At 37.5% G+C, this 22973-nt stretch overlaps 1 long non-coding RNA gene across 1 annotated transcript; it reads left to right on the forward strand.

Annotated features, from left to right (window-relative positions):
- Positions 1-1365: 1365 nt before the first annotated feature.
- LOC117197009 (uncharacterized) lies at positions 1366-22712 on the forward strand. The gene is made up of 3 exons (XR_004477476.2): positions 1366-1580; positions 17173-17348; positions 18706-22712. It is a non-coding gene; the product is annotated as an uncharacterized LOC117197009 (long non-coding RNA).
- The last annotated feature ends 261 nt before the right edge of the window (positions 22713-22973 follow it).

Consider the following 22973-nt stretch of genomic DNA (forward strand, 5'->3'; position numbering starts at 1 on the left):
GCCAGTTTTACAACACTTGTACCATGTTTACACCCTCCCTCAATCCTCTGGTTTAGTTGAACGCACTAACAGCATTATTAAGACTCAATTGGCAAGATTTGTAGAGGTCCTCCAAGTACCCTGGCCAAAAGCATTTCTGTTGTTCCTTCTAAATCTCAGATCCATTCCTTGTGGAAATCCAACTCTCCTCTCACCCTTCGAGATCGTCACAGGACACCTAATGCATTTGGCTCCTGCTTCTTTTCACCCACAACTGACAAAAGGAGAGATACTCCAATACTGCAAAGGCCTAATTGCTTCTATTAAAAATAACCATGTTTTGGTGGAGCAATCTTTTCACAGCATGCTCTCGGGGGACAAAGACCTTAAGCATCATACCTTGTAAACCTGGAGATTTTGTCTGGTGGAAAGGACACCTCCAGAAGAACCCTGCTCAGCCTTACTGGAGAGGCCCCTATCAGGTACTGCTAACCAATCCTTATCCCACCAAACTTCAAAGAACAGACTCTTGGATTCATGTGACACACCTGAAGAAAGGAGAGAACGCTGACTGGACCTGCAAATCACCTAGTGACCTGAAAATAAAGATTTCCTGGAATTGAAGCAGATGATATCTGATGAGACAGCTTTCCCAAGATATCCAGACCAGGCATGTTGGAAGTTTGTTGCCAAACCTTTGACGATGACATAACACTTTCGATAACCTCTAATGCCTATGACCTTGATAAGATATGGACTTTAGATTAAAAGTGCTCAAGAGTTCTCCCTCCTACCCCCTTTTACTCAAATGTGACCTCAATAGGTTTACAATCTGTGTACTTTTTCTCTGATGTGAGACACTACACTTAGGAAAGGTCCTTCCTGGCACTGAGGGACAGAAGCTGCTGAAACTAGAAAACCTGACTCTTGATCAACAGTGCTTTCAGGGAAAGGTCTTGATCAAAAGGGGTAAATATAAAAAAAAAAATTAATAAACAGAAACCTCAACCAAATATAGTCAGGGGACCAGAAGGGGGAGATCTCATGCCCTGCAACAATAGCAGACCCCAAGGAGGAGAAGAAAGACCCCTCTTCCTTCCCAGCAAGGACTCAGCCAATTAAAAAAACATGGACTCTTTCTTTACTATAACCCTCCCAACTTTCTTTATCCCTCTGTAAAAGAGCTATCCTTCCCTTGCCATGCAGGGACTTGCACATGGCTCACCATGGTTGCAGACACAAATAGCAATTCTCTGTTAATCCCCAATAAACCCATCTTTGCTTATTTATTTGCTGTAGGTCAATAAACCCATGTCCCAACCACCTCCTTTATCAGGCTCCCCTCATAGGACTTATACTCTGGGCCACTTACTCCAGGGCCAAGTACCAGACAACTAAGAACAGCCTCCATGCCCCAGAGCATGCCGAAATTATTCATACTAGCCAACTCTAAACCTGTTTACCTACTCCACCCATTCCTTCTTGCAGAAATCACTATAAAGTCTCTTGTTCACTCACTCTGCCTCCTGATTGACCCTGGGGCTTCTCTGCATGGCCCTGCATGGCATATCATGCTTTTTGTTTCCTGTTTCTAAGGAGCTGTAAGTATAAAAAACTTCTTGCAATGACAGTAAGTTACATGTCTGTGTGTCTCACCATACTTGATTAAAGCAAATGCTGGGCACTCTTTTAAGACAAGGCTAGAAAGAATTGGATGTGAGGGAGTGATGAGTGTGTTGCATGACTGGACAGTTGATCAAGGACCATTTAAGTGGGGACCATTTAACTTCAACTAATCATTTATGAGACAAAGGATGGGAATTTAAAGGGTCTATAACTAGCCTTGTTATAGATACATAAAATTTGAAGATAACTTCTTGTTTAAATCATATGGTAAGAGTGGATCTCTGCAATAAACAATTTCCAGAAACACAAAAAGATGGGGGAGATTTCTTGACTGTTCCTGTTTTCCAGGAGAACAGGGCTCAGGTAAAGTTCCATGATGTCACTAGCCTTTTTAGAACAGAATTCTTATCATGGCAGGTCATATTGTTTAACTTTTTTTTTTTTTTTTTTTTACTTTTTTCTCTACCCTTGTGAGCTTTAACAGTGCTTTTGGAGTGGGACAATATAAAATTTGAGTGTCAATTATAAATATTGTTTGAGATTCCATTAGACTCAAAACCAACTTTGCTGAAACAAATAACTTAGGGTTAATACAAAACAGAATAAAAATTCCTTCGTATAGTGATTATTGCGCTCTGTCTCAAAACACTTGTGGAATATTAACTCATTCTACATGTTATCAGACTGGGCTTCAAAACGTTAAAACAACCTAGATCATTACTGAGATTCTTCCAGGGTCTAATACAGATGATTCTAAGATAAAGATGCCTTTATGTTTCTAAGTCCCTGACCCATTAAATTCCACCATGGTCTGTCTCCGTTCCATAGAACACTATGCCTCAACCCCTACCCTACTGAGAAAGGGACAGTTGGTGAAGGGGAAGAGGTTGAGAAAAGAGGATGTGCAAAGAATTAACTCTGATGTATGAACTTGCTTCCTACAGGGTCTCAATCACAGAACAGAGAGGAAATCATAACATAATAAAATCGCATTCATGCATATTCACTTAGAAAGAATTGTATTTAATATTAACAATATCTTAAGTCGTCATGATGTAGCTAATAAACCAGCAAACAGCAATTCATATTGGAATTGTTTGACTTCCTGTCAAATAGCAGCATTCTTGTACATGTAGAAAGAGTGAGATAAACAACTTAGCTGAGAATTAATGAATTAAGAAATACCTGAAAAGCTTTGTCTATGATCTGGGTTATTGGAAGAACTCCAAGGAGTAGTCTTGATTGTGATTAATATTATAATTTATCTAGTTAAGGAAGTACCTCATAAATACTCATGAAGCATTTTATTAGATGACTGTAAATACTTAAAATCTTATTTTGCAGTCCTTTTCATCACAAAGAGGAACAGTCTGTGAGCTGTATATCATTTAGCCTTGTTCACTGACAGCCAAAGTCACACTGTTTTAAAAACAAGATGTTTCAATACTCATGCTGCCTTTGCATAAAGTTGGTGTTCTTATAGATCTGCCCTTGTACTAATGTGATATATAGAACTGAATTCTGTGATGACACATGCTCTCCTACACCCTCTAGTGGCACATTTTCCCGAAGGCCATCCCAATGATGAGCTAAGGACAGATGGGGTCTATTTACAGCAACTCAGTGGACATTTGATGGCCCAATATATGCCAGCAGCTTGGAGAGAGAAGGGCTAAAAGCAGTATCTCAAACCTACCTCACAGGAAGTAAGGCTCTGCAAAACTTTTAAAACTTTCATCCATCTGCCCTTCTCCACTTTGCAATAACCATCATCTCTCTGCTGTCCAAACCGTACCACCACAACAGCTAGTGCCCTCTGGTTTCTCCTCTCCATAGCTACACTCTCATCATCATAATAGTACACATCATAACACAAAAAAGCAAACACTTTCATTCATCTATCAAAGGGAAAGGAGTAATGACTTTCAGTGATGCCGCCCATCTACAGAACAGGTGCACTTTTGATATGCCGGAACTTACAGATCTTCCCAATCTCCATTTACAATCCCACTGCAATTTCATGGACATTTTCATGCCAGTGATACTTCTGTCCAACATCCATTTATAAACAAGCATGTATTAGTTGAAATTCATCTGAACCTTTTTTTTTTTTAACTCAAGCCTTTTTGGGTCTTCCACACACTTTCCACATTTTCAAGCAAATATCCATAAAATCTCTGCTTTCTCAACTCAATCTGATCCACTAAGCCCTATAAGAAACCTGACCCTTCCACTCAATCCAATTTGTTCACTGTATGAAAAGTCTCTATAGGTTCTAGGACCGATTTGAGAAATTATCCAGAACATTCCTTCCATCTACAAGTTTCCCCAACTTGCTTTGTCCTAACCAGCAACTGAGAATGCTTATTCAAAATATAAATCCCAAGGATTGACATCCACAAGATGACAGGAATTGTTTTTTTAAAAAAAACATCCTCAAATAGAACATTGATTTTAACATCCACCCCTACCTTTGTAGGAGTCAAGGAGTCCAGCGGAGAAGTTTCAGCACACCACCAAAGCAAAAAAAAACCCTGAAAATAAATGCATTGAAGAAAGTGAGAACAGTTTCAATTTACCCATATCAGTCCTCCCCCAAGGGGACACATCTCAGTGCCAAGAGCAATTTCTTGGCCCCCAGCAATTTCTCCTACATGGGAAAGTAACAGTGTAGTGAGTGCCTTGCTTCCCTGGCTATGTGAGATACTGCCCAAGAGGCACCCTTCTTTCTCACCCAAACCAGAACACTAAGGTGATCAGCACCACCAAGGGACTGAGAGAAGCTAGGAGCACAGTAACCAAGACACAGAACTCAAAGGACTTTGAGTCCTATGACAAACTCCATCAGGAAGATGCCCCATAAGCCACTTGGGACACCTGGCTTACAGGTCCCCCCAGCTGGCCCATGGATGCCCTTGAAGCTCTGTCTGCCTCACTCACCCGAATCCTCTTCCCCACCACCCACACGGCGGGCTCCCTAAGCATGCGCTGGTAGATTATGAATGCAAGTTTTTGCAGAAGGCTTGTGAGCACGTGCATAAAGTCAAGCTGACTGCAGGACTGGAAGAAGGCACAGTTAGGGCACCACCCCCAGGGAAAACGAATGGGAGGCTCTCAAGCATCTGGCCTGGCTTTCTAGAATTCAGAGAAGGCACACAACTTTAGTAATTCACTCCCAAGAGGGAACAACAGATGTAGAGCGGGTGATTCCATCGAGAGCCTCAGAAGCCTTAGCCAGACTAGTGAAACTATTTTTCTCCCGAAGCCAGTCGTCAAAGAATAGAGAAGGCGACTGCTCCTTCAGTAGAAATCATAAAAAAGAACCAAATAAATTCTGGAACTAAAGAATACAATGAAATAAACAGTGGAGTAGAGAGCAAGCTTAAGAGTCTGTGAATTCAAAGGTAAGTCATTTGAAATTATCCAGTCAGAGAAGAAAGCAAGATGGATGAATAAAACCCTGCAATTATTTACTCTCATTATTCCACGACCCCTGCCCTGTCAAGGTGATGACATTATTTTGGAACTATTGGTTCACACAAAAGTGTGGTTGCTTGTTGTTATTGTTTAAATAATTTTGGAAAACCCATCACACCAGACTTCCCTCTGGGATTGTGGTTTTCCATTTTTTTTTTTTTGGTCTCATGAAAATTCTACATTCTTAAAAATAAATGAGGACTCTAATGAGGTTTTGTTTATGGGGGTTATATCTGCTAATATTTAATGTATTAAAAATAAAATAGATGAAAAAATTTAATTTATTGATTCATTTAAAAATAATAAACCCATTACATGTTAACTTAAATAACCTTTATTTAAAAAGAAGAGTGAGAGATGTGGTATTGTTTTACATTTTTTCAAATCTCTTTAATGTCTCATTTAATAGAAGACGGCTGGATTGTCGTATCTGTTTCTGCATTCAGTCCATTGTGTAAGTCATTCTGGTTGAAGTAAATGAAGAACATTTGACCTCACAGAGATAGGTAGTTGAAAAGAGAGGGACCCCACTGACCTCCTGAAAAGGTCTCAGGGAACCCCAACCTTCCCCAGACCACTCTTTGAAAACCTCTAAAAACAAACAGACAAAACCTGTTTAATATCCTTTAACCAACCATTACTAAAGCTATTGGAATAACCACGGTTATTGAACTAAGGACATGCTATGTTGGGTTTGAATTTCAAAATCTTAATTAAGGTTTATTTGCCTTTGTTATTGTTTCCTAAATGGCTTTCCTCTTTAGGCTTGAGTTTGCTCCAGGACTAAGTCACTTAACTTCTCTAAATGCCATTTAGTGTGTTCCTTTCCCCATCTCTACTTTCCTGGGTATAGCAGAGGAGTCTAAAAAAGAATCGGTGCTGCCCCTCTATTGGTGCCACAAGTGGGATCTCCCCAGCCATTTTCTTTGCATCCTGTGACAGTTCATTTGTAGTACATTCATGCTTTTTAGTTCTCTTGGGGAAACATCTCAGCTAGAAACTTAAGCATAAGGTGTGTGTGCACAGACACAGACACTGTTGTTTGCTATTATCTTAGGAAGATGTAGTAGAAGTAAATAAGTTTTATGGTGCAAATATTTTACATTCTGATAAATACAAGTCACTTCCTACTTTATCCTTTTCACATCGACATTCTTACCTGAACACTCTTTCCATAACATAACTAATCTAGAAGTGGTGAGTATAAATTTTGTAGATTAAAACAACAACAGTATGTCTAATTACATATAATTACCCACACCATTATCTGCCACTACCAACATCCTTTGAAGCACAATTTGGAAAATCTATTCTAGACTATACCTAGGAGAACTGCTATTAAGATAGTGCTGGAAATCGCTAGTGGGTCACTGAATGCTCCTGAAATCATCTCATTAGCAAGTTCTAATCTATCCCTCCAGATTCTACATTTCTACTTTAAAAAAAAAAAATGTAGTGATCCATTTTATACAAATTGGGTAAAAACTTACAATAATATTGAAAAACATGCAGAACATAGAATAGATAACAAATTACTAATTTGGTAATTCTTGCCAAAACAACACTCTTAATTTTGTTCAGTTTCTGATGTGTTTAAAAAATAAGCAAACAAAACTTAACAAAATTAGAAAAGATGCCCAATTCGCAAATAGGTATAAGAGGAAAGAAAAATATATTCCTCCTACTGAGAAAAATTTTCTTAGATACCTACATAGGAATGACATATCAAAAAGAAACTATGAAAGACAGGAAAGCAAACTGAGATTAGTTCAATTAGTACGTTGATTATTTCATGCAAGGCACATGTGTACTGAGGGATTCAAAGCAAAATAAACTATGGCCTGTGACCACCTGGAGCTTATGATCTACTGAGTAATATAAGACTTTACACAACTCAAATTGCCAAATCAGATTACTACTATTATTGCAAATATTAAAGTATACTGAGTGAATAAAGAGGAAAAAATAAGTAATTCCAATGAGTTCTAAAATACAGTTTATAGAGAAAGTGACATTCAATTAGTTTTTTATAAAACAGACTGAAGTGTGACCAGTGAATCTTCTAAGTTAAAAAAAAAAGATGGGACCAGAGGTAAGAATGTAAGAAAACGCAGGGTATGTTTAGGTGTATTTGGGGAAGTTTCTGCTTCAAAGAATTGTTGATTATAGTCAATGCATTATAAAGCATATTTTCCCTTATGACCTGTATTCACTCACAGATTAAGGTCTTTATAGGTCAGAAGTCATTCGAACTCAGTACGGATGAGCAGCTGTGGAAAGTTAATAACTTGCACGGATTATTTATGATCCCACTGAAGTTTCTTTAATTAAGCGAATTTTCATAATCCCTTTCTAATGCTTATCAACTTGATTTTTATCTATGTAACCACTGGCTGCCATAGACCAGGGGACCTGTTATGAGACTCAAGATGATACCAAAGAATTTTAGACTTAAATGAACAATTGATGGCTAGCTACCCACTCAGCAGTGGTTAGGGCAAGAATGGGTCTGACTAAAGCTTTCTATCCTGAGCTTCTGGTACATAACGTTCCACTCCTGAAACTGGATCAGCTGTCCTAACACTGCTAGACAATCCTTTGCCCCGTCCAATGCATGGACTTAGAAGAAATCGTCTTAACCTCTTGACTCTATCAGGCCATCATCTGTACATCCTTTTCATACTTAGTATATTCTCCTCAGGAGGCCCAATGATGCCCTCTATCATGAGTTTAGTAACGTTTGGCAAACTTTTTCTGTAAAGAGCCAGATAATATCAACATATATTTAGGCTTTCCAGATAATAAACAGTTGGTCTCTGTTGCAACTGCTCAGCTCTTCATTATAGCACAGAAGCAGCCACAGACACTATATACAAATGAATGGATATAGTCAGATTTCACCTGGGGGCTGGCTGTAGTTTCTGATTCCTGCACTAAGGTGTCTGATTTATGGAGGGAAACCCTTATAAGATCCTGGTAAAGCAAAATTAAGAGGGAAAGAAAAAAAAAAAAAAAAAAACTATAAAGGTACAAAGAGGGGCTTCCCTGGTGGCGCAGTGGTTGAGAGTCCTCCTGCCAATTCAGGGGACCGGGGTTCGTGCCCCGGTCTGGGAAGATCCCACATGCCGCGGAGCGGCTGGGCCCGTGAGCCATGGCCGCTGAGCCTGCGCGTCCGGAGCCTGTGCTCCTCAACGGGAGAGGCCACAACAGCGAGAGGCCCAAGTACCTCAAAAAAAAAAAAGGTACAAAGAGGAAGTACAACAAAGAACTTTTAGCTGCAAGCAACTCATACTCGAGAGAGAAAGAAAAAGAAAATACAATTAATACGTGTTCGGCCGCAGCCCGCAGGCCTGCAAGCCTTGTAGTTGCCCAACCCCGAGACTGAACAAAGAGCCCCTAGACAGTGACAGAGACATAAACGGTTTATGGAGTAGGGGGGCTCTTACATACCCGAAGGAAGGTCCCAGAGCTACACCCCACCGTGTGAGGCAGACTGCGAGCAAAACATGGCGTCAGTCTTCATTACTCAAGGGAGGGGCCAGGGCAAGGACGCTACCATTTATAGGGGGAATTGGCATCAGATGCGCTCAGTTACCAGGGATTAACTAGGCCCTATAATTAAGAGGATTGGATAGTCATGTGAGTGAAGCAGGGCCTGGTCGAGCAGGGGACGTACAGAGAGCCAGAGAACAGCCACGTTGAACGGGCTGACCATACAACAGGTAACACAAACAAAAGAGAAAAAGTCATTGTGCCTCATCACCTTCATTTCTATGCCTCAAAACAGAGTTTGCCAAATACCCCCATCTTAGATTTGCCTGGGAGTCTCTTGAGACATGTAATCCTCAGGCTCTAACGCAGGCCTCTTGAATTAGGGTCTCCAAGGTGGAAGATTACCATGTTTAACAAGATTCCAAGGTGATTCTCATATATGCTTAAGCAGAATTGTTGTATAGCTTCAAGAACTTTCTCTGCATTCTTTAGCTCCCTAATTAACTCTTCTCTTTATCACTGCATGAAGTCTCAGTGAAGAGGAGAATGTATTATCAGCTCCCTTTGAATTGATGCCTTGGTCTGTAGCTTCCTAAACTTACTCTCACCCCTTAGACATAGGTCTTTGATTCTATTCGCTGTATTTAGGGATCACCCCCACTAGCAGACACACCTGATGCTGATCTCCAGACCCAATCAAGATCAGAAACCCGTGCTTTTCACTTAATAGGATTCCTCCTGTTATATGTGGGATGAGCATTAAGGAAACAACTTGTATCAAGATTCTTAATAACACTGCTTTCCTATGTAAGTCTCTTCAAAGTAATACAGTTTGGATTCTGGAAATGTCCCACTGGCTGAAAAAATATCAGGAGAAAATAAAACTTCTAGACAAACATGAACTGTAAAACATAACAAAATAAAATCCTTAGAAGGGAATGCTTTCAGTTTTAGGCTTGAGGCAAAAACAAATGTATATCCAGTAAAGAGACAGGAATTCTGTCTTATCCTACCTTTAAGTCAACAACAAACTTGCAATTTTGGACGACCTCAGATGTGTTATTTTTTTTTTAAATAGACAATCACCATGTAACTAGACACTGAGGATACCAATTTAGAGACTTGGCAATTTATAGAAAAGTGAAATTATCAAGTGGATGGAATCTTAGATAATATTTTTTGAAAGAATTGACAAAAGACTTATGAATAATGGTAAATTTTCTCATAATCTGGTATCTTCCTGCCAAAGTGAATTTATATATTCTTTTAAGCCAATTTATTCTTAGAAGCAAAGTTCAATACAAATTGGGCTGAAATTTAATTTCCTTTTGTCCTAGGGATGGATTTTAGAAGTGACTTTTGTTTTCTTTGATTTCAGAATGGCTTTGAATGATTTCCTCTTTAAGGATTCAGAAATGGCTTTGCAGTCTTCTGTTTCTTTGTTAATCCCCAAAGACTTGTGAATTCTATGTTGGTTTTTTTTTTCGCTGTACACGGGCCTCTGACTGTTGTGGCCTCTCCCTGTTGCGGAGCACAGGCTCCAGACGCGCAGGACCAGCGGCCATGGCTCACGGGCCCAGCCACTCTGCAGCATGTGGGATCTTCCCGGACCGGGTCACGAACCCACGTCCCCTGCATCAGCAGGCAGACTCTCAACCACTGCGCCACCAGGGAAGCACAAATTCTATTATTTTTAATCTCATTTTTTTCCTTGTCCACTTTTCTCTGTTGGACTTTGGGATTTATGCAAATCTCATCAAAAGTGGACCATCCTGCTTAAGAATAACACTCCTTTTTTTTTTTTTTTTTTCCTACTTCTGTTTCAGCCCGTTTCTTGATCCAGTCACTTTTGGTCCAGAAGCTCAAGTTCATCTTGAAGAAAAGTTATGTATTTCTCAGGAGATATGATTATATTATTTTTCTCTCTCCTCAAATGACCTGTTGAAATAGATTTCTGGGGACTAATTTATATTAGTTCCAAAGTATGACTCTGAGAGCACGAGCATTAATTGAAAGACTATTTTTATCACCTTATGCTCTCCTTTAAAAAATAAATGACATTTTTCCTAGATTTAATTCAACTTTCACTTTTGACTAGGATATTAAATGTCAGGAATTATACTTCTGTATGTATGTATGTTTAATAATTCTCTAAGGAATGCAATTAATATCAAGAGAATCAGGTTATAATGCATTTCCTTTAATACCACAAAATTAAAAAGTCACTTTTAATGAGGTAGAAGGTGCCTGGAAGTACGTTAGCCTTAAGCAATGAGTAGCTCACAAATACACATACCTATAAAAAGCAGACATTTTTTGAAGGCCATGAAAGCAAACCTTTAAATAATTTGGATTTAAGGTATATGGCACAAATGCATCAAAGAATTATGACTGATATACAAACCTTTAGCTTCAACTAGAAAAAGTTATAACTGTTATGCTAACATTCGTCGAGTGATTACTAAGTGCCAAGCATGGTGCCCATTTGATTTAATAATTACAAAAACTTTATGTAGATATTATTATCCTTAATTTATGTAAACTGCCCAGAGTCACACATCTCATAAGTGGTCGAGCCAGAATTCAAATTCAAGTATTTTAATTCAAAAACTTCTATCTTTAGCCCCACATTATACTTAGATATATCACAAGGAAAAAAATTTTTTTCAATTAAACCAGTGTTCCTCACAACTCTACCCGTCTCCAGAGCTGAACATGTTTGTCTGCAGGAGAGGATTCTGATGATGGCATCTATACCAGATCAAGGTGTGTCACATTCAAACTTGGTTAGATAAAGAGTTCGTTCTCACCAGGATTCTGCTTTGGAACAGCTTTTGCATTATAAGATCCATTTTATCTGTAGAACTGTGATGCTACTACCTGCTCATCATCTTCTTTGGACTTCGCTTCCAAAAAAATCACTAAATTCAACAAATATTTATTCATGAATGATTGAAAAATGAACTCATGAAATAACCAATGACTACTCAAATGAAAATATCCAAAATGTATATACCCAAATCAAGGTAACTGGAGAAAAAATGCTGGGTAGGGTATTATCTTTTCTTCCTCAAAAAGTAAAACTACATTCTATCATTTCATAGCTCAAGAGCCCTTCTTTCTGCTCTCCTTATTCACACGCACATACATACCCACACACCTGTCCACACGCACGTGTCAACAGGTGCTCAATCTTAGGGGAAGTTCTATTCTATGCAGGGAACTGTGGCACACTATGTGCCACTGTAGGGCATGTTTCCAGTTTATATTTATGTATTTCTGGTGTGAGGAGTTCTAGCATCTACTTCCACCAAGAACACCACTACTAACCTCTGCCAGAGCAAGAGAGTAGTCATATTAGTAGAATTCTAGGATACAAAGCATTGAGATTTTCATTTCCTATTTTCTCCCCTGAAAGTGGTGGTATGTCAATTCTTTAAAGTCTCTTTGATATTTAAACATCTGATTTATCCTAATACATTTAAGAATTACAATAAAAGGTAAAGTTTCTTAAGAATCCTAGAAAATCACAAATAGTCTGAGTACCATTTAACCACTGAAGACATTTGGAAACTTAGGTGCAACCAACCATGTTAATTTGCTCCATGTTTATTTGTGAGATTTTATTCAAATTATCTGATAGACGAAAGCCTAAATTTATCAACCTCAGGGATTAATCTGGTGCCGTTGGAGAGAAGGAAAAAAATTAGCCACGAATTCCATTCATACTCCTGTACGCAGAATTCCTGTGGGAACACATTCTGCACATCCAAGTCAACCAAACTCACTTTGAGGTCAAGGACTACTTCAGGTGAGTTTCAGCAGAAATAATTTTGCCATCTGTTTGATATATTATTCATTTTAAATATTCAGAGAATTGCAAATGCCAACAGAGGACATTAGATTGAATGCAAGCCCTCCTAAGCATATTCAAACAGCTTTATATATCCTTCATGAGCCAAAACAAAGTGACTAAATGAGAAGGTACAGAGAATAGACCATGGTGAACAAAAGGATGCATGAAGTCTTCCGTGTGAAATCTAAATAACATTAGGCCAAGGCAAGATCTTCAAGGTCAGGTATAATAAAGAAATTTAATTTTGTACCAGGTGTACTATAATCTTCTAAAAAGTTTTTTTCTATATATGAGTTAAGCTATGACTTAAAATGTAATTTTTGTCAGGTCTTCAACTTGTAATGTGCCAAAGGATGCCTTAAATTTTTCAGTTTTAAGGCCTTCCAAGAGATTTTATATTTGGAAATATTTTCTGTCCTATATGATCCTCAATTCAATAACCTCAGATATCAGGTTAACAGAAGAATGAAGACTCTGGCCCAAGGATGCACTGCTACATATGTGTGTATATGTGTTTGTGTGTGTGCACGTATATTCATATGTGTATTTATATAAATGTGTATTTATATAAATGTGTATTAAATGTGTATTTATATGCACGTATTGTGTGTGTGCATGTAAATGTGTATTTATATGCATATATATTTTTATATGTTTTAGATTAATGTATATGATTAATAGATAAAACCACAAATTCAATATAACTGGCAGAATAACTCTCTTAAAGACTGTCTTCATAAAATAGCCCATTGTATATAAAATATGACAGTTGGATTGTATATTAATTAGCCACCTGTAAGGAGGATAATACATTTGTACGTACAAAGCTAAAGTGAACACTGGATCTTAAAAAAAAACAGCATCCTTAAGCAATGAAATACGTATCTTAGTTTGTTTCCCTACTTAACTATTTTGCTCTCTGATTTCCTCATGAAAATTTCCAAGTCTACAGTTTGTACTTTTTTCACAAAGGGGCAGTAATGGCTGTAAAATCATTCCAGGTCAAAGTAGACCACTTTTTCTCACTTTCCTTACCAAATATCAACTTTCTTCTTTCAACTAAAGTGGTTTTACCATATTTTATTTACTTCCTTATCCAAATATTATTTGTCTAGCAGTCTCAAACCTATGGACCCACAAGAAGTAAAAAAATAAAACTATGGACAGTGAAAATAGTTGTCTCAAATCCCATGCAGATGGACTTTGATGCATTCATGCAGAAGCTTATGACGCATCTCAAACGTTCTTTGGGCCAGCTGTGAATAATGGCAACTAAGAGCACCAGGAAACTAGAAATATCCAGCATGCTGTGCTCCCTGAGAATAGAAGCAAATCCACCCTACTGAGCGATAAACCCAACAGGTGTTCCAAATTATGGAATTAGAATTCGTAACAATGTTGACCCCAGTCTGTGAACAACTGAAAGAATTTACTGAGGAATTGTGTGTTTGATGCTCCACTGTAGTCTCAACCTCTGGAATAGTAAGCATTCATTAATTTATTTAGCAAATATTTATTGACCTCCAGTAACAAATAAAAGACTCTGTCTTAGGTATATAAGACTCTGTCTTACATTAGAATGCAGAAGAGTGTGCATTTGTGCATGCACAAATGTGTTCATGTATATGTACATACATATATACATATTACATGTACATCTATATATGTGTGCATGTATGTACACATATATTTGTGGGTCTGTTTGTTCTGTGATGTTAAATATTTCTTCTTCATATAGAATATAAAGAAGAGATAAACATCTGTCTCACAAAGAAAACACTGGTTTTTTTTCTTTCCTTTCTGGTGTTTTGCTAATGCATTGAAATGATCAAAAAATCAGCAGCCAAACTCTTGTCTAATGTGAACCATTAGTATTACTTAAATTATTTCCTGAAGTTCCGTCTCCAGGATGATCAGTGATCTCTAGCTTGTTCCCTGCTTGCTTCTAGCTGGCAAGGTTTTTCATGATAATTACCCTCTTGCCTTTTTAGCTTTCAGCAACTTTAGAATTTCTGCACTAATTTATCTCTGTTTGGGATGTAAATTGCATGATATCAGTAATAGCTATGATTATAGATCTGATAGTACTTTCAAATCCAGTCTCAGGATTTGGTCTGATTTAGCTGGATTTCTGGGTGTCCTGCACTGTCTGCTTGACAAGTAGCCTATGTCTAAGCTGTGCTGGACCATGTTCTCTGATAGATGTATTATTCCTATAAATTGAAACAGACTTCTTTCTTGCCAGAGAGACTTATTTTGAAGTGTCATGGCTTCTACAAAGGACCCATGTGCTCAGGGAATGAGACCTTCTGTTTAAACAGGAATAAATATAATGCTTGCTATAATTGTCTTCCATTATGACTTATCTGCATTTTTTTTTTTTAAATCATGGGTTCTTACACAGAATTTGAAGCTACAATTTCCTACCCAATGCCTGAATTTCCTCTGCTAATTCTCCAACCAAAGGTCATGCAGCCTTCTGCTTGACCACCGTCTGTAATGGGGCAGCATTCTTTTCCTCGCAGGAGACAATCTGTTAGGCTATTTCCAAAGATAAAATCGTTAGATTGTAATTCTTTAATCAAATGAAAATGTGCCTTCCTTTTTGACTCAGGTTTTTCATTCTAGTTCCACACAAAATACATCCTACCCCTCCATTCCAGAATAAATCTTACTTCACTTGGTTAAGCACGACCTTCACTGAGAAACACCTATTGAATTGCACCCCAGTCCTCAGCAGGATAGGCAGACCCTCCTCAGAGATAGCTAACTGGGGAACAGGACCACAATTTAGCACTTACGTTACAATTTAGTAGAGAAGCCATTGGTACTCTGATACTTTGTATGTCTGTTAAAACTCAGAGAAACATATAAAAGGCCTGATACTTGGAACTCTGGTTATACTCATTATCTCCTTTGTCAGAATTTTCCCTTCAGCAAGTTCTTAAGTGAGCATAAGAAAAAAAAAATTAAATAAATAAACAAGAACATCCATCATCTAGGTGGGCTATATCAGGTGCCCTAGTGAAGCCATCAGAGTTCTGTAGTCTTCATTTTTCACCTCGACTTCCTCAGTGTGTGAGTTCAATTACGTCAAGTGCTTCTTCCATGCAGTCAGGGAAGATGACCATTGGAAACTCCATGCTCACAGCCTGTGACCCCAGCAAATGCACTCTCTCTCCTATTGTCCAGATGTTACTACATTGCCTGAAAGGACCCTGATTAGCCCAGGCAAAGGACATGGAGCTACTGGACAGGCCCAACACAGCTGCATGGGATGGAGAGGGAAAATTCTCAAAAGGAAAGAAATCTGGGCAATCCACCTAGCTCCATTACAAAAGGGTGAAAAATTTTAGAATACATGAATAAACAAGCAAAGGCTGTCACCTGTATCTCATACAGTCCTGAAATCTGGCTTTGGTAAACTAGTGGGAAAAGTGAAACTGCCTTTTTCTTTTTGGAAAGTTTGACAATGGACAGCAGCTCAAAATCTGTAGAAATCCCATTGTCCTTTAGTCTCCTGACATAATACCAATCTCATTTCTCGCACCTGGAAGACTTTCCATTCAATAAAGTCAAGGAGAGAATAAAGAGTAAAGCGGTCAGTCTCAAATAATAAAGGAGCTGGAAGATCACAATTTAGCAAGCCTCTGGCATGACAAAAATCAAGACCAGACGAGTGTGCAAGCAAGGATCTGGAGGTTAGTACAGGATTACATCAGAGGAGGTTTTAAAAAATTCCATGTATGGCATTAGGGCCATACAGAACACATAGGTGTCCCTATTACATAGGGACAAAATCAGTTTCCACAGAAGGATTTCTAAATATTTTGTATTCTACCACAATATGTCTATCTTCCCCCATCCTAAACACTGGATTCTTTTAATCCATAAAAGGTGATTTGGGTTCATATACCACACTCTATTAAAGTATATACACAGAGCTAAGCCTAGGAGATAAGTGCCTTAGGTACCTGACCTGGTCTTTGCCATCAACAGTACTTCACTCAGCGATTGGCCCACAGTATTTGCTCAGAAAGTGTTAAAATAAGACTGAAAATCTTGGACTAGTTGACTTTGAAAATCCTGACCATTTCTTAGTATCTATAGTTCTATTTGTGCAATAGTAAATCAATCCATGAAATTTGTATCAGATCCTTTTTACTGTTTTGGTTTCTGCTTTGTTTTAGAAACAAAGCACATTTTCAGAGCTACAAATTGGTGAAATATATTCTAATGCCATGCTATGGCCATGTTTAATTTTTCAAAGAATTCCCATGACATTTCTTCCACGAAGCAATTCTATCTTTGTAGTGGATATTATTGTTGTGTTTTTCAGATGATGGAATGGGTTCACTATTGGGCCTTAGGAAAACTCCTAAACTACTGAATTTCAGTGATTCAGTTGGAACTTACTTCACTCTCCTCTTCCAATTTCTGACTGGGAACAATGTTCAAATGCCTTCTCTGCGTATAATATAGGGAAAAAGATACTGTTGACAGAAAAAATACTTCCTGTCTAAAACCAGTGCCAAACAGGAACAATGACAAAAAGAATGCCTAATTATGTAAAGGTTACTGCTTCGTTTAAAAGCCTTTCTATTGTACAGGATCCTTTTAATTACTGCGGTGAACTGCTATCTCCTGTGATCTTTCACGTACACTGCCATCTGTTTTTAAAATATCTTATGATATTGAAATAACATTGCATGTAATTTGCTGTCTTTTATTCGGTCTACCAGGACAATGTGAAGGACCCCACACAGTGTGACTGGGAATCTCGGGGCTTTCTATGAAAGAAGGAAAACGAAGTCAACTACAAAAACCCAGTATGTTCTCAAACTTCATCTGGACTGCAGCATCTGGATCAATAAATTATAAAAAACAGTCCTACCACTAATTAGCTATATGACATTAGGTAAGTTAATGTATTGTGCTGATTTTCAGTCTTCTCACTTGTGTAAAGAACAGATAGGCTAGATGAAAACCAAAGGACTTGTGGCCTCCAGTATCGTGGAGCGTCGCCTAATCATCTCTAGGAGCTCTTGCTCTGCCTGCAAACACACACAATTAAATCAAAGCTTTGTCATAATCACAAAATAATATCTTTGCTCAATACTTAATTCCAGGCTTGGTTTTACAACATCCAGACTTTCTTTGGCTGCTGAAATAATACTGTAGCGGAAAAACATGAACAAAAGTAATCCTAATGCATTGCACAAAAAAATACTCATGTGTGTTATTATGTTATTGTACATGTTTATGTTATCTGGCATATGGAGCATAGGGAATCATTAACTCAACAACAATGGAAACTCAAAACTCAACTATATTGAGTCCATAAGGTGAAGGAAGTTGGGCAAATCCAAGCTTATGTCTTATTAGAGCTTACAGCTTTGCCTTGCACATAGTAGATGATACATAAATATTTACATGGAATTTCTTTAGAATTTTATGATTTCATGATAATAATTATTTGAGTGGAAGAGGTAAGTTAATACATAACAAAACAGTGCAGTCTGCTCAGTACCTGATACATAGCAAAACTGAACTTTTAATTAATTAATCTATTGATTTGAACAAAGAAAACTTGTCAAAATATTTTTCTAAAAGACCTAAGTTTTTATTTCCATCTGAGATTATATTATGAACATTTAAAGGAAATAATTGAAAAATATGCAAAAGATATATAGATAAGAATGATCAACCCAAGGATTAATAATAGCAAAATATTTGATAGGTTGTTAAAAATTGGGTTGATTATGGTAATCATGGGGCATCTATATGATGCATTCTTAGAAGGGTAATAATATACATAATAGTTAAGTAAAGGAAAACGTAGAATAGAAATTGTATAATTATTGCCTGACACTGATTTAAATTTATTTCTAGAAATATGACATAATTTGTTAAGATAAATACATTAATGTTTTATGTATAGTAAAATATTTGGTTATTTTATCATATAAATATTATATTTATTGCATTTAACAAAATTAATATATTATATATAATAAATAATATATAATAAAATGAAACACTATGTGACAAACTAAAATTCTTTAATATTAACAGCTATCTCAGGTTCTAGAACCATGGGAAGATTTTATTTTTCATAAGCATTATAAATTTTCCCTGCATAAATATTAAAAATAGATTTTTTCCCCTATTCTCTTTTTTTTACATACTTTTGTTTTAATTTTAGTACTACTACTCATTATTTGTGGGGCTTAAACAACTCAAGTTTTCTCCTGTTTCTTCTCCATAAAATGCAGGAGATGCTCAACTGAAAATTGCTTGGACCAATGATCTAATCAAAGATGTGAACCAGCCAAATGCAGCAGGCTCATCACCCAACCATTATACAATTCTTGTGGAAACACAGCCTGAAACACCGTATTAATTCCAGAAGAATGTTTGAGCTGCACAGGTAAACCATCCATTCATTATAAGGCCCTTTAATGCAGAAAGAACAAACTTAAATGTCAACAAAAAATGGAAAGCATTGCAAGGAATGCCGAAGATTGAAGCGAGCCCTAAAGCAAAAGAGAGGCCATAGAATTGATGCGTGTGGACGACTGGAAAGTGCACCTTCCTGGTGTCCAAATGGTACAGACCCACGTAGCTTCCATGGCCTGTTGCCAAGTGGGAATGTGGGCTCTGCACTGACAAATCATTGACAAGAAATCCAGAATTTTTGGTAGTTTCTCAGTGCTGACCACCAACTATGTTGGTAACTTTTGTCTTTGCTGTTATTTTTAACACCCTGATGGCCATTATTTTGTGTTCAATCATGTAAGACTACTAACACCAGAAACATGGGAGGGGATGAGAAAGAGGATGTTTACTAGATATGGAAGCACAGAATCCTAAAGACTTGTTTTGACCAAAACAGGTACCTCCAACTGAGGGACAGTCACTCTCAGGAAACATCACAGGGAAGGAGTGAGTAGAATAATAACCCTGACATCACTGCCCTCTCTCCCTCCATCCCCTGGACCTCCAGCCAGAACTCCCCATTAGCCAAGCCCAAAGATAAGCCAGAGATGGAGGGGGCCCATTGATGTGGTCATACAGGTCAGCCCGCTGGGCAGAGAGCAGAGTAAGAGAATCCTCATGTAGAGAGGATATGCAGGCCAAGAGCGGATATTTGGCACAAATCCTAAATTACTATTCATAAAGTATTAAAGCCAGAGTTTATCTCAAGAGTGCTCTGTACCTTTCAGTTAGCCCACATTTTTTCATTCCATCCAGGATATTTGTAACCAAATACAATCATCTGCCGAAGTGTAACCAAAGATAAACTAATGTATGACTTTGTAGCACCACAATCTAACAGGCTGTTAAACAGCATGATCGAATTAGAGGTCCTGAAAATGGCATAACTAATGGCACTGTCTTGGAAAAACAAAAAAATTGTGCTAATGCAGAGGTTCATGAAATGTGTATGAACCGTATAACATATTCATGCCCTATTACTGAGAATTTCAAAGTGTCTCACTGCTCGAGATAATAGGCCTCGATTCAATTCAGTCTGATGTGGCATGAATTTCATGCGCTAATTAGTAAAGCATTTCTTAATGATTAAGGGGGAAAAATCAGATAACGTTTGACTGGAAACACAACTGTCAGAGATAAAACATAGCTACAACTAAGGTTAGAAGGAATGCCATACATTTTGACTTCAGGTGTCTTAATTATGACAATTAATGATTGTATTCTCTCTATAAATGAATTCAACCAACATGGTAAGCATATGGTAATTAAAGTGATTTTGTAGTGCAAGAAATTTAAACAAATGACATCAATAATAATTGTGTCCTTTCTTGCATTTTAAGTTTAGTTTCCTATCAAATCTGTTTTCTCCGTCAGTCATTTATGAGTTTTATATACTGTTAGTACTTTAATAACAAGTATACTTCTAGGAGCTGATATCTGTTAACACTGGATTTCTGGCAAGAATGTAAATTATTTCCCATTCATTGAAGTTATAGATAGTGAACCCTGCTTTCTATCAGTGCTATGGAAGTTTGTTAAAAATAGTGTCGGATTATCAGACTACAGTGCCTAGAGTTAATAAAAAATAGACCATTGACCCAGTAGATATAGGTTAATGTGGATAGCATTACATAAGGATAACTACATAAAATTTGAGAGGTCATTTAAATTCGGAATATTCTGAGTGTAGTCTAATCACAGGAGATGGTTTTAAAGGCTCACATTGTTATTGAAAGCGTTTTCACGCTGACACATTATTGATCCAGACTTCATCACCTCTTGCCTGGCCTGCTGCAATAACTGCCCTGCCTCCATGACCTCACAACTCCATTCCTACACACGTTACCTAAGACTTTTTCCTCACTTCAGTAGATAGTAAAGAGCCTCCATGATAAGACGCCAACCTCTTTTCCAGCCTCATCTTCCACTTTTCTTCTGTTCGTGCCTTACTCTTCTGGTCAATTCACTTGGTCATCTGTAAGTCTTTCACTCTTCTGCCACCTTGGAAGTCCCTTCCTCCTCCACCTGATTTGCCCCCATCCTCTGGAAAGATGTTTGCAGACCTTCAGAAAGACCGTTCAGAAATATCTCTCTGGAATCGAGATATCTCTGATTTGAGTAGCACAGTAAACATATTCACACTTTGCTTCCACACAAGACTATGATACTTGAGTATAGGTGTCCTTTTCTCTCCTCAATGCTTGGAACATGTTTTGACATAAAATAGATGTTCAAACAATATCCTCAGCAGTAAGATGGGTCAATCAATTGCCTATAACTTGATAAAACAAGAAAAGCACCTTTAAGGAATTGTATTATTCACTAGTCAAGAATACATGCTGAGGTTTATTCATTTATATTTAGAACAGTATGAAACTCATTGCATATTGCTCCCATGTGTTGTTGGACAACCATCAACTACTAATCTACTAAGAAGAGAAGAGAATTAATTGCTATGGGAGGGGGAGGGGAGAGCAGGTGACAAGGTGATGATGATAAAGAGATTATGCCCCCAAGCCCCAAAACAAATTTATCTGTAAAAACAAAGAAAAAGTCTAGCTCACAAACAGTCTGTCTGAAACAAGAAAAACTGAAAGACTAAAATTTTATTTGTTTGCTCTTTTGCAAAGAGATCCATTCTTGATTCTGGGTGGCCCAAAAACAGTCATAGAGAAATAGAAGCTGGTCAAAGGAACGGAGAGACTGTTCCAAAGCTGAAGAGAAAGGATGCTGTGACCCTATTTCCTGATGCAGAGCTAAAATTTAAGTAACCACATAATCAAATGAACATATCCCTCAGTTCAAAGTGTAAATTCATTCATTCTTCAACAGAACTTTTGTTGATTATCTAAAACCCTGAGTTGAAGAAAGTGTTTCTGTCTGAAAATGTATCAGGCAAATAACCAATCAGGGTGGATCCCAATGTACAGTGAGAGCCAAAGTTCCAGTATATTCTATGTGTGAAAAATGGGACTCACGTAGATATTCGAGTAGCCATAAGGGGTAGAACTGCAATTTCTCCATTTTCTTTCTATTCCACAGTAAATGTTATCTATTATTAGAATGTTTTCATATGCAAACCACACTAGTCTGTTACTTCAGTCAGGCTGGCCTAAGCCACTACTAAATCCATAATTCCTAAGTCTTGACGTTCAGTAACTACACTTGTTTTTAGCATGTTTCACATGCCTTTACCATAATCTTGTACGAGAGAATAATATTTCTAACTCGATTTTGGAAAACCAGTATAGTGTGCACAAACAGTAACTTATAGAATAGCCCACTTACTCACTTTCAATACAAAGTCTACAGAGAGTCAATACTGATCACTATCCTTATATGGCATGATGATTCTCACTGGGAGAGCAGTAATGGAGACAGGGGGTAGTTGCGATTTATCTTTCAACTGTTCCAGTAAAATACCTGTTTATTTAAATCTACTTCTTTCTTGTCATTCTGTCTGAATGCAGTACAATTTAACCATAGTAGCAATAAGTTCCGGATTTTTGCCACAAAAATTTCATTTTATACTATATTATTCATTAAATGAATAACTTTAAGGTGACAGACATTTCTTCTACTTGTAAGACTTTTCATAAAGCTAAATCTACAAAGCAAAAATGGGCCAGCAGATGCATGTTGGAATATATGGCTACTGTTACTGTTACATAATTTTAATACAATGGAAGACATGTCTATGAGCACACAGAATCCAGAACCTTTTAGCAAAGATGCTTCCAATTCAGAAACAAAAATAAATGCTGATTTGTACCGTGTAGCATTGAGGCCAAAGCTAATGCAGCTCAAAAGCCATCCGTGTTGTATAGGGAAGCAAGGATACGCATTTCTTCAGGCATTTGTGACAAGACTGCCAGTATCCTGACCTCATATGCATTAATCCTATCAAACTGATCACTGAATACATTTTTTTTCTTAATAGTAGAAAAATTCATAAACCACAGAATTCTAAAAATTAAGATGCATCGGTCTGGTGTCTTTTTCTGAAAATAAAAAATAAAAAGAAACAGGAGGAGAGACAAAACCA

This window comes from Orcinus orca, chromosome 20 (assembly GCF_937001465.1).
Source record: "Orcinus orca chromosome 20, mOrcOrc1.1, whole genome shotgun sequence".
Classification (NCBI taxonomy): domain Eukaryota; kingdom Metazoa; phylum Chordata; class Mammalia; order Artiodactyla; family Delphinidae; genus Orcinus; species Orcinus orca.